Below are 14,252 nucleotides of genomic sequence, written 5' to 3' on the forward strand. Positions count from 1 at the left end.
CCCTTCTGCCTGCCCTTGTTTCTTTATGGTTTACAGGTTTGAATGGGGTGGAGGAATTCAAGGGAAGTGAGACCCATTAATAAATTAAAGTACTGTATTTGTGGGGGTTCCCCATTCAAGAATGCTTCCTGTATTGCTGCCAATGAGGACTGAAAATGGCTGGAGTTATAAAGCGTTGTACTGGGGGAAGATGGCCGCACTATTCCTTGGGCAGGTCATTGTGACTTTTTTTTACTGTGGGAGAGACAGAGGTGTTCAATATACTGGAAATCCTCCCGTTTCCGAGAGGGGTAGTGCTTATGGAGTGAGTTGCTACTGTAGTGCCCAGTAAGAGTGAGATCTGATGTCCTATTCTGGGCTGCACAAACTGACTAAAATAAACACAAGGAAGGAATTGTCAACAGGGGCTTGGTGTAAAGTAGGCCTTCCTTCCTTAGCAGAGGAACAATACTGGTGTGCAAACATCAGTGAATAATGGTGCAGTTAGAATCTTGGAGGTCTTATGTTATGGGTGTTGGTTTCACAGCAGTGGTAGTGGACAGTCATAAGTATTAGGATTGAGACTGGAGATCCCAGTACTTGATCCGGAAGACAGGTGTTCACAACTACCTCTACCAGCAGCACAGATGGTGTAGATTGAGACTGAACGCTTACTACACAAAGCCTCTCCACTGTTTCAGTGTCCCATGTCATGGATTTCAAGTAAATCCTAGTCTTCCTTTGTGACTACCTATAATTTGCACAAATCATGATGGCCCACTAAGGCTGTCAATTTTTAGCCCTACTGCAGTGCCCTATTAAAGTTTCAAGGATTTAGAATAAACTATTTTATATAATGGTTCCGAAGGTGGCTTCTCAAAGCACTTGACAAAGTTACAATTAGAATACACAGGATAAAACAATTCCAATAGATTGAGGAGAAAAGTAGAAGTAGAGGAGTAAAGAATAGAACCAGTTCAGTAAAGGCTCTTCTACAGAAGAAGGTGTTGAGTCTGAATTTGAAGGAGTTTAGGGAAGGTGACTCTGGTATCCTTGAGGAGAGAGTTCCAGAGCTTGGGGGCATAACAGCAGAAGGCCCTGTCACCCATACAGTGTAGACAGGCTTGGGGGACAGTTAGGAGACTAGAAATAGAAGAGCGAAGGTTATGATGTGGGGAGTAGGGTGATAATAGATCAAACTGCTACTGAGAAGCAACTGAAATGTGATGGCATGTTCTACAATTTATGCAAGACAGGTAATGTTAGGATTTTATGGAACAGTGGTAATGGCAGCACTTTTGAGGATCGTTGGTACAACGGCAATGCTCAAGGATTCATTTCTAATATTGAGGACAATGGGTTATATACCCATCGTTCTTACCAAAGGATCAGAGACCTTTTGCTATATATAAAGACTCCTTTCCACCACAAATTTATACAGGTTTGGTTCATTTGGGCTTTATCAGTTAAACATTTAATATTGTATTTGTCAGTTTGTTGATGCCTATATATCACAGTGATCTGCACACAGATCTTTGACTGAATATGGGCTGCCAAACCTCTCCACCAAACTTATGTATCACGGTAGGTACACAAGAAGTTTCTTTGTAATAACAGGGTTGGTGCCAGTAGTCAGATTGGGTCAATTGCAAGGTAAGAACAGCATCGCATTAACTGGAGATGATCCAGAGATTAGCATGCAGCTCTGTACGCCAGATTACTACCGATTTGCAACGCGCTCGTCTGCTGACTTTAGTCCCCTGCTCAATAATCACAATGTTCCCAATTGCAATGAGCCCAAGGAAACAGCTGCTGCTCTCTAGATGACACTACAGGACAGGACTAAGTACAATTCCTGCAATAGACTAAGCAGTTTAGTGCCAAACTAATGGAACACTGAATCCTATGGGACAGTTCCGAATGTAGTAACAGCTTAATACTGAAATAATATCATAAACACCTCGTGATCTTAAGAATCTGTCGCTGTTAAAAAGTATTGTAATAATAAGCTAAAACTGTACTGCAGCCACAACACAGTGGACCTGCAGCTGCTGTCCTGATCATACAGAAAGATGTCATCACTATGTAGTGTGCTCTCTGAAGGCACCAGTTCTGTAGGGTTTGGGCATTTACTGGGACAATTATTAATTGTAGCAGTAAATCACAAAATTGATTCTTTTGATGGCTTTAGAATCCAAACATGCGATATAACTAAAACAATGCACACACACAGTACTAATACACGAGGATACATTTATTAATACATAGAATATGCATGTAAACCTAACAGATCTTATCGAGAGGGTTATCAGAATACAAAGGGTATATATTCAATCAGTTACAAAGAGTTACATATATCAAGAGGACATACGTTCAGTATATCATTCATTTAGACCGTTTCATAAATGAACTTGGTTATAACTTCTACATTAGATACTAAAAAACAAGAAGTTGAATACTCATCCAATCTCTGGGGATTCAGATCTCCTGCGGGCACAAAGAAACAGTTGCAGGCTGTTGCTGTCCAATCCGCGCTCTCTGGCTCGGTGCCAGGCTGTGCTGTGCAGCTTGCGACGGTGTGCTGCTGACGCTCACTGACCGGCTAGTTAGTTTTGGCTTTAACTAGCAAAGTTTATGCACAGGAGAAAAGATGACTGTGGGTCCCAGCAAGTCAGGAAGAGGACCGGTTCGTTCCTGATGATGAGCTAGTTCTGAATAGTGATTCAGCTGTCCACAGTTCTGACCTGTTCACGAGGCTTGCTGCTGATGCTAACCTCGGGTGGATCCTCTGGCTACTCTCTGGCAACCTCCGGTCTAGACTCTTAGAACAAAGGAAAGTTCTGGCACTCGGACACACTGGCCGTTCCGTGGTTGTCCGGGCTGAGTCTCAGGATGGTCAGGAGGCGCGCTGCCAGAAAATCCTGCCCTTGGGAGCCTTCTGCTCCTGGGCCGTCCTGCCCTGGAATTCTCCTTTGAATTCCCTTTAGGACAGTCCACAGAATTCTACTGAATCTCTTCTGAATCTTACTGAATCTTACTGAATCTCTCAGGCCCTCTGTGTTGCCTGTTTTTACCTGGAGGAACTTCAGCTCGTTCATTGGCTGAAAGTTCCATGGGCATCAGAGTCTCACATGGGTTACTCGGCCCTACCAGGCCCTGATTGGTTGATCAAGGTGAGATATGAGTCACTAACTCCTGACACCTAGGAATGCAGTCCAGATGTCCATCTGGCACTCCCTAGACAGATAGGCGCCAATGGATGACCATTGATCATGATAACCAGGCTTAGCTAAGTGCATCCCCCTTTGGGAGCTGTCCCTTATCAAAAGAAAACATCTTTAAATCAGCCTGCATGAATAGTTTCTCTGTGGCTGCACCACAGAGATGAACAGAGAGATGAGGCATCATTTGGGAAAGCACAGAAACACTTAATTCTGCCTTATTAATAAGCCTCACCGCTACACCACACTGGATTATTATTATTGAGAGACAGGATCACTGTCTGTTCCTCAGGCTAAGAAAGGAGATCACACACTGTATTATTATTATTATTGAGAGGCAGGCTCAGTGTCTCATCCTCAGGCTGGGACAGAAGGTCACACACTGTATTATTATTATTAATATTGAGAGACAGGCTCACTGTTCCTCAGGCTGGGACAGGAGATGACACACTGTATTATTATTATTGAGAGACAGGGTCCCTGTTCCTCAGGCTGGGGTAGGATATCACACACTGTATTATTAGTATTGAGAGACAGCCTCATTGTTCCCCAGGCTGGGACAGGAGACCACACACTGTATTTTAATTATTGAGAGAGGCTCACTGTTCCTCAGACTGGGACAGGAGATGACACACTGTATTATTATTATTGAGAGACAAGCTCACTGTTCCTCAGGCTGGGACAGTAGATCACACTGTATTATTATTATTGAGAGTCTGGCTCACTGTTCCCCAGGCTGGGACAGGAGGTCACACACTGTATTATTATTATTGAGAGCCAGGCTCACTGTCTGTTCCTCAGGCTGGGACAGGAGATAACAAACTGTATTATTATTATAGAGAGACCTGCTCTTTCCTGACTGTTCCTTAGGCTGGGACAGCAGATCATAATCTGCTTTATTATTATTGAGATTCTGGCTCACTCCTGTCTGTTCCTCAGGTTGGGAAAGGAGATCACACACTGTATTATTATTATTGAGAGACGGGCTCACTGTCTGTTCCTCTTGCTGGGACAGGACATTCCACACTGGATTATTATTATTGAGAGAAAGGTTCACTGTCTGTTCCTCCGGCTGGGACAGGAGATCACACACTGTATTATTATTATTGAGAGACAGGCCCTCTGTTCCTCAGGCTTGGACAGGAGATCACACTGTATTATTATTCTTGAGAGACAAGCTCACTGTTCCTCAGGCTGGGACAGGAGATGACACACTGTATTATTATTAATGAGAGTCTGGCTCACTGTTCCCCAGGCTGGGACAGGAAGTCACATTGTATTATTATTATTGAGAGACAGGCTCACTGTCTGTTCCTCAGGCTGGGACAGGAGAACACACACTGTATTATTATTATCGAGAGACCTGCTCTTACCTGACTGTTCCTTAGGCTGTTACAGGAGATCATAATCTGCTTTATTATTATTGAGAGACTGGCTCACTCCTGTCTGTTCCTCAGGTTGGGACAGAAGGTCACACACTGTATTATTATTATTGAGAGACAGGCTCACTATCTGTTCCTCAGGCTGGGACAGGAGAACACAGTTTATTCATATTATTATTGAGAGACATGCTCACTGTCTGTTCCTCTGGCTGGGGCAGGAAATGACACACTGTATTATTATTACTGAGATACAAGCTCAATGTCTGTTCCTCTGGCTGGGACTGGAGATCACACACTGTTCTATTTTTATTGAGAGACATGCTCACGGTTTGTTCCTCAGACTGGGACAGGACATTCCAAACTAGGTTATTATTATTGAGAGACAGGTTTACTGTCTGTTCCCCAGGCTGGGACTGGAGATCACACACTGTTCTATTATTATTGAGAGACAGGCTCTCTGTCTGTTCCTCAGCCTGGGACAGGAGATCACACTGTATTATTATTATTGACAGATAAACTCACTGTTCCTCAGGCTGGGAAAGGAGATCACACACTGTATTATTATTATTGAGAGACAGGCTCACTGTCTATTCCTCAGGCTGGGACAGGAGATCACACACTGTATTATTATTATTATTATTGAGAGACAGGCTCACTGTTCCTCAGGCTGGGACAGGACATTCCACACTGGATTATTATTATTGAGAGAAAGGTTCACTGTCTGTTCCTCCGGCTGGGACAGGAGATCACACACTGTATTATTATTATTGAGAGACAGGCCCTCTGTTCCTCAGGCTTGGACAGGAGATCACACTGTATTATTATTCTTGAGAGACAAGCTAACTGTTCCTCAGGCTGGGACAGGAGATGACACACTGTATTATTATTAATGAGAGTCTGGCTCACTGTTCCCCAGGCTGGGACAGGAGGTCACACACTGTATTATTATTATTGAGAGACAGGCTTACTGTCTTTTCCTCAGGCTGGGACAGGAAGTCACATTGTATTATTATTATTGAGAGACAGGCTCACTGTCTGTTCCTCAGGCTGGGACAGGAGAACACACACTGTATTATTATTATCGAGAGACCTGCTCTTACCTGACTGTTCCTTAGGCTGTTACAGGAGATCATAATCTGCTTTATTATTATTGAGAGACTGGCTCACTCCCGTCTGTTCCTCAGGTTGGGACAGAAGGTCACACACTGTATTATTATTATTGAGAGACAGGCTCACTATCTGTTCCTCAGGCTGGGACAGGAGATCACACAGTTTATTCATATTATTATTGAGAGACATGCTCACTGTCTGTTCCTCTGGCTGGGGCAGGAAATGACACACTGTATTATTATTACTGAGATACAAGCTCACTGTCTGTTCCTCTGGCTGGGACTGGAGATCACACACTGTTCTATTTTTATTGAGAGACATGCTCACGGTTTGTTCCTCAGACTGGGACAGGACATTCCAAACTAGGTTATTATTATTGAGAGACAGGTTTACTGTCTGTTCCCCAGGCTGGGACTGGAGATCACACACTGTTCTATTATTATTGAGAGACAGGCTCTCTGTCTGTTCCTCAGCCTGGGACAGGAGATCACACTGTATTATTATTATTGACAGATAAACTCACTGTTCCTCAGGCTGGGAAAGGAGATCACACACTGTATTATTATTATTGAGAGACAGGCTCACTGTCTATTCCTCAGGCTGGGACAGGAGATCACACACTGTATTATTATTATTATTATTGAGAGACAGGCTCACTGTTCCTCAGGCTGGGACAGGAGATAACACTGTATTATTGTTATTGACAGATAAACTCACTGTTCCTCAGGCTGGGACACTACAACACACTGTATTATTATTGTTGAGAGTCTGGCTTACTGTTCCCCAAGCTAGGACAGGAGGTCACACACTGTATTATTATTATTGAGAGACAGGTTTGCTGTCTGTTCCTCAGGCTAGTACAGGAGATCACGCACTGTATTATTATTATTATTATTGAGAGACAGGCTCACTGTTCCTCAGGCTGGGACAGGAGATCACACTGTATTATTATTATTGAGAGACAAGCTCACTGTTCCTCAGGCTGGAACAGGAGATCACACTGTATTATTATTATTGACAGATAAACTCACTGTTCCTCAGGCTGAGACAGTAGATCACACTTTATTATTATTATTGAGAGTCTGGCTCACTGTTCCCCAAGCTGGGACAGGAGGTCACACACTGTATTATTATTCTTGAGAGACAGGCTCGCTGTCTGTTCCTCAGGCTAATACAGGACATCACGCACTGTATTATTATTATTGAGAGAAAGGCTCACTGTCTGTTCCTCAGGCTGGGACAGGAGATCACACTGTATTATAATTATTGAAAGTCTGACTCACTGTTTCCCAGGCTGGGACAGGAGATCACACACTGTATTATTAGTACTGAGATACAGACTCACTGTCTGTTCCTCTTGCTGGGACTGGAGATCACACACTGTTCTATTATTATTGAGAGACATGCTCACTGTTTGTTCTTCAGTCTGGGACAGGACATTCCACACTAGGTTATTATTATTGAGAGACAGGTTCACTGTCTGTTCCTCAGGCTAAAACAGGAGATGACACACTGTATTATTATTATTGAGAGAGAGGCTCACTGTTCCTCAGGCTGGGACAGGAGATCACACTGTATTATTATTATGGAGAGACAAGGTCACTGTTCCTCAGGCTGGGACAGGAGATGACACACTGTATTATTATTATTGAGAGACAGGCTCGCTGTTCCTCAGGCTGGGACAGGAGGCACACACTGTATTATTATTATTGAGAGACAGGCTCACTGTCTGTTCCTCAGGCTGGGACAGGAAGTCACACACTGTATTATTATTATTATTATTGAGAGACAGGTTCACTGTCTGTTCCTCAGGCTGGGACAGGAGATCATACGGTATTTTTGTTATTGGGAGACAGGCTCACTGTCTGCTCCTCAGGCTGGGACAGGAGATCACACACTGTTGTAGTGTGCTCTCACGAGGCACCAGTATTGTAGGGGTTTGGGCATTTACTGGGACAATTATTATTTGTGGCAGTAAATCACAAAATTGATACTTTTAATGGTCTTAGAATCCAACCATGCGATATAACTCAAACAATGCACACACAGGTACTAATACACGGGGACACATTTATTAATATATAGAATATGCAGGTAAACCTAACAGATCTTATCGTAAGGGTTTTCAGAATACAAAAGATATAAATTCATTCAGTTACAAAGAGTTACACATATCAAGAGGACATAAGTTTGGTATATCATTCATTTAGACCGTTTCGTAATTGAACTTGTTTACATCTTCTACATTAGATACTCAAAACAAGTACATAACCCTTAGGAATTAAATTGATATCAACTGGTTGGGAGCAGTAATGCAATGAAGTTGAATACTCACCGTTTCCGTAGTGTAGCAGTTATCATGTTTGCCTCACACGCGAAAGATCTCTGGTTCGAAACCGGGCGGAAACAGCCTCTTTTCGCACGCTCCTGTACTTCACAGAGGTCTTGAGCGACCGGTCATTTGTTCCCAATGTATTTCCGGTGCCTTCATGCACTCTTGTACCAAACGCACGTTCCTTCTGTACGCGGAGCCGATCATTTGCAATTGGGCTGTGGCGACAGACCAGGACGAGCTCTGTCGGCTCAAAAGCAGCGCAGGACCTGCAAGAACAACAGAAAGATTAGCATCCAGCGGGGGCCTCTTAGTGAGCCCAAGATCTCATCAAGAATCGGCTCCAGCAACAGGGCTGGGCGCATTGTTCCATTCTCCGCCCACTCTCGGTGTAAACAAGTCCCTCCTGGTCTCTGCTTGAAATGCACTTTCCTGCGTTTGCTTTGGTGTTACTGGCTTCCCCTGCATGGGCGAATGTGAAGAGGATCCTTAGTAAGTCATTGAAGAAAACCGAGAAGAGGTCGGAGTGGCCTCTGTCGTTCATCAACGATCCAGTCAGGCAGTACTCCTCTGTAAAGCGCCATTCGTTCACATCGATTGGCTTTTTTTTGCCTTCATTCGTGCAAGTAGTAAAAGCAGACGCCCCTATTCTGCCGTGACCCGGATTCAAACCGGGGTTGTTGCGGCCTCAACGCAAAGTACTGATCACTATACGATCACAGTGAGTTACCGAGACACACGTGGCAGGGCGGAAAAGGCTGTGCTCTCTTCGTGTGACATAATTCGGAAAAGTCCTGACGTTGCATTTCAACTGAGCCCCACTATACATCGACCCTTCGACACTCTGAGTGACAACTCTCTTGCGTGTTTTCTCATATTTATGTAGTTTGCTTGCATGATGCCGGGAACAGCGGGGTTGTGTGCTCCCATATGGTCTAGGGGTTAGGGTTCCTGGTTTTCACCCAGGCGGCCCGGTTTCGATTCGGTTTTGCCTCCTGCTTTCCAAAAGATCAGCACCGTGTACGAAAGAGCCGCATTAAAACTACTCGAACGTGCAAAACGTGCGAGAAGAGGGGGCGATTGTTTCCAACCGAAACTTCTCTTGTGTGAGACGAGCTGATCATCGCTGTGGGAAGGTTACTCTGGTAGACAGGGCTGACCTTTGGCAATAGGATTTATAGTCTCCAAGATGATATTTGCACTTTCTGGAGAGGCGATTTTCTCCACTGCAGTAGCCCGATTTCGTCGATTGCGTGGAGAGGGCTGTAGAATGTGGCGCCGCCTTTCCTGCTCCGTCCATGACAGGCGTGCTGGTCTCTGGAGAGAGAGCACGGTCCATCAGCGCACTCCAATAAAGGCACTGGAAGCAGCTGAATCACACGTCTTACCACCGTTTCCGTAGTGTAGTGGTTATCACGTTCGCCTCACACGCGAAATGTCCCCGGTTTGAAACCGGGCGGAAACAGCCTTCTTTTGTCGCCAGGCACAAAAAGGGGATTGGGGATTCGCCTAGCGCTGTGATCGAACAGACCCACTCACCTCTTAGTGTGGCGGGATCTGCACAGTGCAAGTCGCAGCGCATCCTGCTTTCACTTCAATGTGCTTCCTGATGTCGAGTCGTGTGCGTGCGGAGGCTCTGAAAGCGAGAGCAATAAAAAGGTGCACGACGCTGTGAAAGAAAACAGAGAAGTGAAAGGCAGTCCTTTCTCTAAGGAGGTGAAAGAAAAGCTACTGCCCGTCGGGGAATCGAATCCCGGTCTCCCGCGTGACAGGCGGGGATACTTGCCACCATATTAACGAGGAAGACATCGCACGCTCCGACCCCCGGCATCGTGTCCCGACCCAGCGTGCTGGAAGGCGACGCGTGCTGTGATCCCTTTACGGAGCAGAAATGACAACCGAGGAGCCGAGAGATCATTTCAGCATTTCGCGTCTGAACGGAAAACACAAACGACCAACTCGGAATGACTTGCCTTTGACGCTTCTCAAAGCGTTCTTTGTGCACGACGACTGCGCCGCCTAGCAGATACAAATGGGTTGTACAACTTTGAACTAGCAAATGGAAGAGGGCTGAAGTAAGAGACAAGATGTAAAAAGGGTTAACTTAAGTCAGTTCTGCCTGAAAATTAGACTTCTAAGCAACAGGGGTTTATGGCAGGAAAGGGGGTTAACTGATAAGGATTCCAGATGCGAGGGGGCATAATCTTAAACTGACCATTTGGCCAGGGCCTCTTAACTGGCCAAATACCATGACCCCCCCTTACCATAACACCAAATGACGTCTGAAGCAGCAAGGAAGGACTATATAACCTAAAAGTTTGTACCGGCACATCGAACAATACTTCGGTTTTGTTGTTTCTTGCGGGAAACAAGACTTCGGCTTTATTGTTCCTTGCATGCAATACACTCATCTGTTTTACTTCATCTCGGGATCCAGAACCTTATTCTTTCTGTTACAACAAATTTGGCGTAGTCGGCGGATGCTCCAGAAGGCGCAGAACTTCCCATCGGCAGGAGAGACGGTCAGCGCTCACATTACTAAGAGGTAAGGACTCCTCTTTTTTTAAAAAAAAAGTCCCGACTCTCTCTGATCGATTGGGAAGTCTCTGCTCCCTGCGAGAATCGCCTGAGTAAACGTGAGTTCCTGAATTCCTCTGGCCCGGGGAAGACACCGGTGTATGTAATGGGTGGTTTGCTGTAAGCCCAGAATTTTGTCTGGCAGGCGGTCCATGGTATTGAGTACAGGCGTTCGAAGCTGGTGTAGGCATCCCACACTGACAGATTGAAGAAACTGAGTCTCTTTAGTCTGAAGGGAGTGTCTCACACTGACAGGCCAGAGGAACTGAGTCTCTTTAGTCTGAAGGGAGTGTCCCACTCTGACAGATTGAAGAAACTGAGTCTCTTTAGTCTGAAGGGAGTGTCTCACACTGACAGCCGGAGGAACTGAGTCTCTTTAGTCTGAAGGGGGTGTCCCACACTGACAGGCTGGAGGAACTGAGTCTCTTTAGTCTGAAGGGAGTGAACCCAGGTGCCCTGTGCTGAGCCAGGATCAGGGTGAAGTGGCGATTGCCATGATCCAGCGAGCACAAAGCTTCATCAGCTGCCCTTTGCCACAGGAGGTAAGAGGATGTCCAGTGATGACGTGCTTCCCTGTCCGTCGTGGCAGTGAACAGGTCCTGGTTACAGGATCTCTAAAAAAGGAAATAAAGACTGAAATCAGATCCGACCCACCATGCTGCCACGGCGACGGTGCACTGCCCAGTGAAAGTGGCAGCCTGTCCCTGGACTGTGGGTGGAAACTGGAGCACCTGGAGGAAACCCCCACAGACCAGGGAGAGAACATGCAAACTCCACACAGACAGCACCCACACCCCAGGTCCAGCAATGTGAAGCATGCCCGAAGATGTGGAAGGGCTTTTACAAATGAGTGTGTAACTCACACTGGTGCCCATGATAGCCTGCTACCAGAACGCAACCTAATTTTCTTAATGCAATTTGTTCGAAGCGGTTCACAGGAGCTGGAGGTGAGGACTGAGCTGGGGTCCAGTGTGCAAGAGTGACTGCTGATGTCGTGTGTGTGTGTGTGTGTGTGTGTGTGTGTGTGTGTGTGTGTGTGTGTGTGTGTGTGTGTGTGAAACTGACTTTTTAGAAGAAAAATCTATGAAAAGGCACGGCCTGGCCCTCTTCTCTTGCTCTCGACGTACAACACACTGGGGGATGAAGCTGGTGTCTTCAGCTGTAACCCTAGCTATTTATGCAAACAGCTCTTTTATGAAAAGCAGCTCTAGGCCTAGACAAGAGGAACAGATTAAACAAATCTTGGATTTATGGCTTATTCAAAGCAGACTGAGCGCTGCTATACTGTATGTAGGAGCCAGAGATGAAGAATGAGCTATTTAAGGAAATCAGGAGTGTGAGAGAGGGACTGTGTGCTTTTCCTCCCAAAAGAGAAGGCTTGTGGTTCTTTATGCTTTTCTGCACAGGCTGCCAACGTGAGTACGTGTTGGGTTCTTGGTTTGAATGCTCGAGTTGTCAGGCTGGCGTTTTTTGTTCCTGTTGGAGCCCATAATTGTGAACAAGGCGCTTGAGGACGTCTCTGTGCGGGTGTGCGTTTGTAATGACGTGTGTGTGCCTCTCTGTTTCAGTATAAAAAATGCATTTAAGACATTCAGCCTTTTCATGTTCCTAATATTCTTTCCTTCTCGACAATAATAACTAAGGTGGCTGCTGGAAGAGGTGTTAATGGGGCCAGCAGGGGGTGCTCACCCTGCGGTCTGTATGGGTCCTAATGCCCCAGTCTAGTGATGGGGACACTGGACTGTAAACTGGCGCCGTCCTTCGGATGAGACGTAAAACCGAGGTCCTGACTCTCTGTGGTCATTAAAAATCCCAGGGTGTTTCTCGAAAAGAGTAGGGGTTTTACCCCAGTGTCCTGGCCAAATTTCCCATTGACCCTTACCAATCATGGCCTCCTAATAACCCCCATTTATGAACTGGCTTCATTACTCTGCTCTCCTCCCCACTGATAGCTGGTGTGTGGGGAGCGTTCTGGTGCACTATGGCTGCTGTCGCATCATCCAGGTGGATGCTGCACATTGGTGGTGGTGGAGGGGAGTCCCCATGTCCTGCAAAGCGCTTTGAGTGGAGTGTCCAGAAGAGCACTATATAAGTGTAAGCAATTATTATTCATTATAATGTAATAAGTCCATTTTTTCTCACCCCTCCATTGCAAGGCATACACAACACAAACACCAGGAACAATTATCTCAGAAGCCAGTTAACCTCCCAGAAGAAATAAAAGGTGTTAAAAGTAAGTATCTCCTTTAGGTGAGGACAGACTGGATCAAACAAAAACAACATTTGAAGTGAATTGCAAATGTATTGAGTTGTGATGCAACTGTAACTTGAACCCAACATGACTGGGGCGTGCATTTTTGAAATTGCATTTTCACAGCTGAAATACAAAATGAAGCTGATCCCAGTCCAAACTCAAGGTATTGTTGTAAAACTAAATATTCAACATGTTTCTACCTGTCCCTTTTCAGCTCACTCAGAAGTCCATAGCCTGCAGCCTGGTGCCTCTCTGTCTCTCTCCCTCCACACTGCTGGTCCAGTGGAGGTGCTGTTTGATCCTGCAGGATCTGTCCAGTCTCGTATAGTCTTACTGAGCAGCGCAGGGCTCCCTGGCCCCAGGTACGAACAGTGAGTGTCAGTGCAGAACAGCTCTCTGACACTCCGCTCCCTCACTCCAGCTGATCAGGGCAACTACACAGTGAGGGACCTTAAGGGAAGCAGTATCAGCACTGTGATCGTCACTGTGGGTGGTAAGCAGGTCTACAGTAGGGTCACTAGAGGGATCTATATTCTTGACAGAGTGTGTTCTTATATCATCCTCTGTCCTGATTGTCTTTTAGCTCACAGAGACACTGTCACCCTGCAGCCTGAAGCCTCTCTGTCTGTCCCTCTGTTCACTGGAGAGCCAGTGGAGGTGTTGTTTGATCCTGCAGGAGGTGGAAACTGGACCTCAGTGTGTTCTGTCCAGAACAGCACAGCCAGCTGTGTCCCCCAGTACAATTTTTTTTTATTTTTGATGATTAGCCATATGTTGATTACAATATTGTACATAATGTATAATTTGAACTCGATATTTTTCAGGAGTGAATGATTGTATATTTTCAGAATAAATTTCGAAACCAAATTATTGTCCCTCGATCTCTGTCTCTCTCTCTCTCCTTCCGCTCTCTCTCTCGGTTTGTTTGTCCCTCAATCTCAATCTTTCTCTTTGCCCGCTGTCTTTCTGTGCCTTCATCTTTGTCTCTCTCTCTCCTTCCTTTCTGTCTGTCACTCTGTCTGTCCTGCGTTGTCCCAGCTGGGCCTGTCTCCCCGGCTCTCTGCCTTCAGCTCTGTTCGCCGATGTCCCATCAGCCCGTCTCTCTCTCAGCCTGTCTCTTGACTTGCAGGAGGAAGAGGAGGTGGAGACAGCTCCTCCGGCAGGAGAGAGGAAGGAGGTCAGTGCTGGTCCCACCCTGCCTCCTGTCCTGTCTGTGGTGGAGTTTCGCCGTCTTGTCTGTCCCTGGGTCTCAGTGTCTCTCTCTCTTTCAGCCCTGTCTGTCAGTGTCTCTCTCCTCCTCCTCTCTGTCCTCAGTGTGTCTCTCTCCTCCTCCTCTCTGTCCTGTGGTGTCCAGTCAGTATGTCTCTCTCCTCCTCCTCTCTGTCCTGTGGTGTCCA

General features: G+C 46.0%; 1 non-coding gene across 1 annotated transcript; it reads left to right on the forward strand.

Moving 5' to 3' along the window:
• Nucleotides 1-9,416: 9,416 nt before the first annotated feature.
• On the forward strand, nt 9,417-9,489 carry trnav-cac (transfer RNA valine (anticodon CAC)). The gene has a single exon. It is a non-coding gene; the product is annotated as a tRNA-Val (tRNA).
• The last annotated feature ends 4,763 nt before the right edge of the window (nt 9,490-14,252 follow it).

This window comes from Lepisosteus oculatus, chromosome 14 (genome assembly GCF_040954835.1).
Source record: "Lepisosteus oculatus isolate fLepOcu1 chromosome 14, fLepOcu1.hap2, whole genome shotgun sequence".
NCBI lineage: Eukaryota > Metazoa > Chordata > Actinopteri > Semionotiformes > Lepisosteidae > Lepisosteus > Lepisosteus oculatus.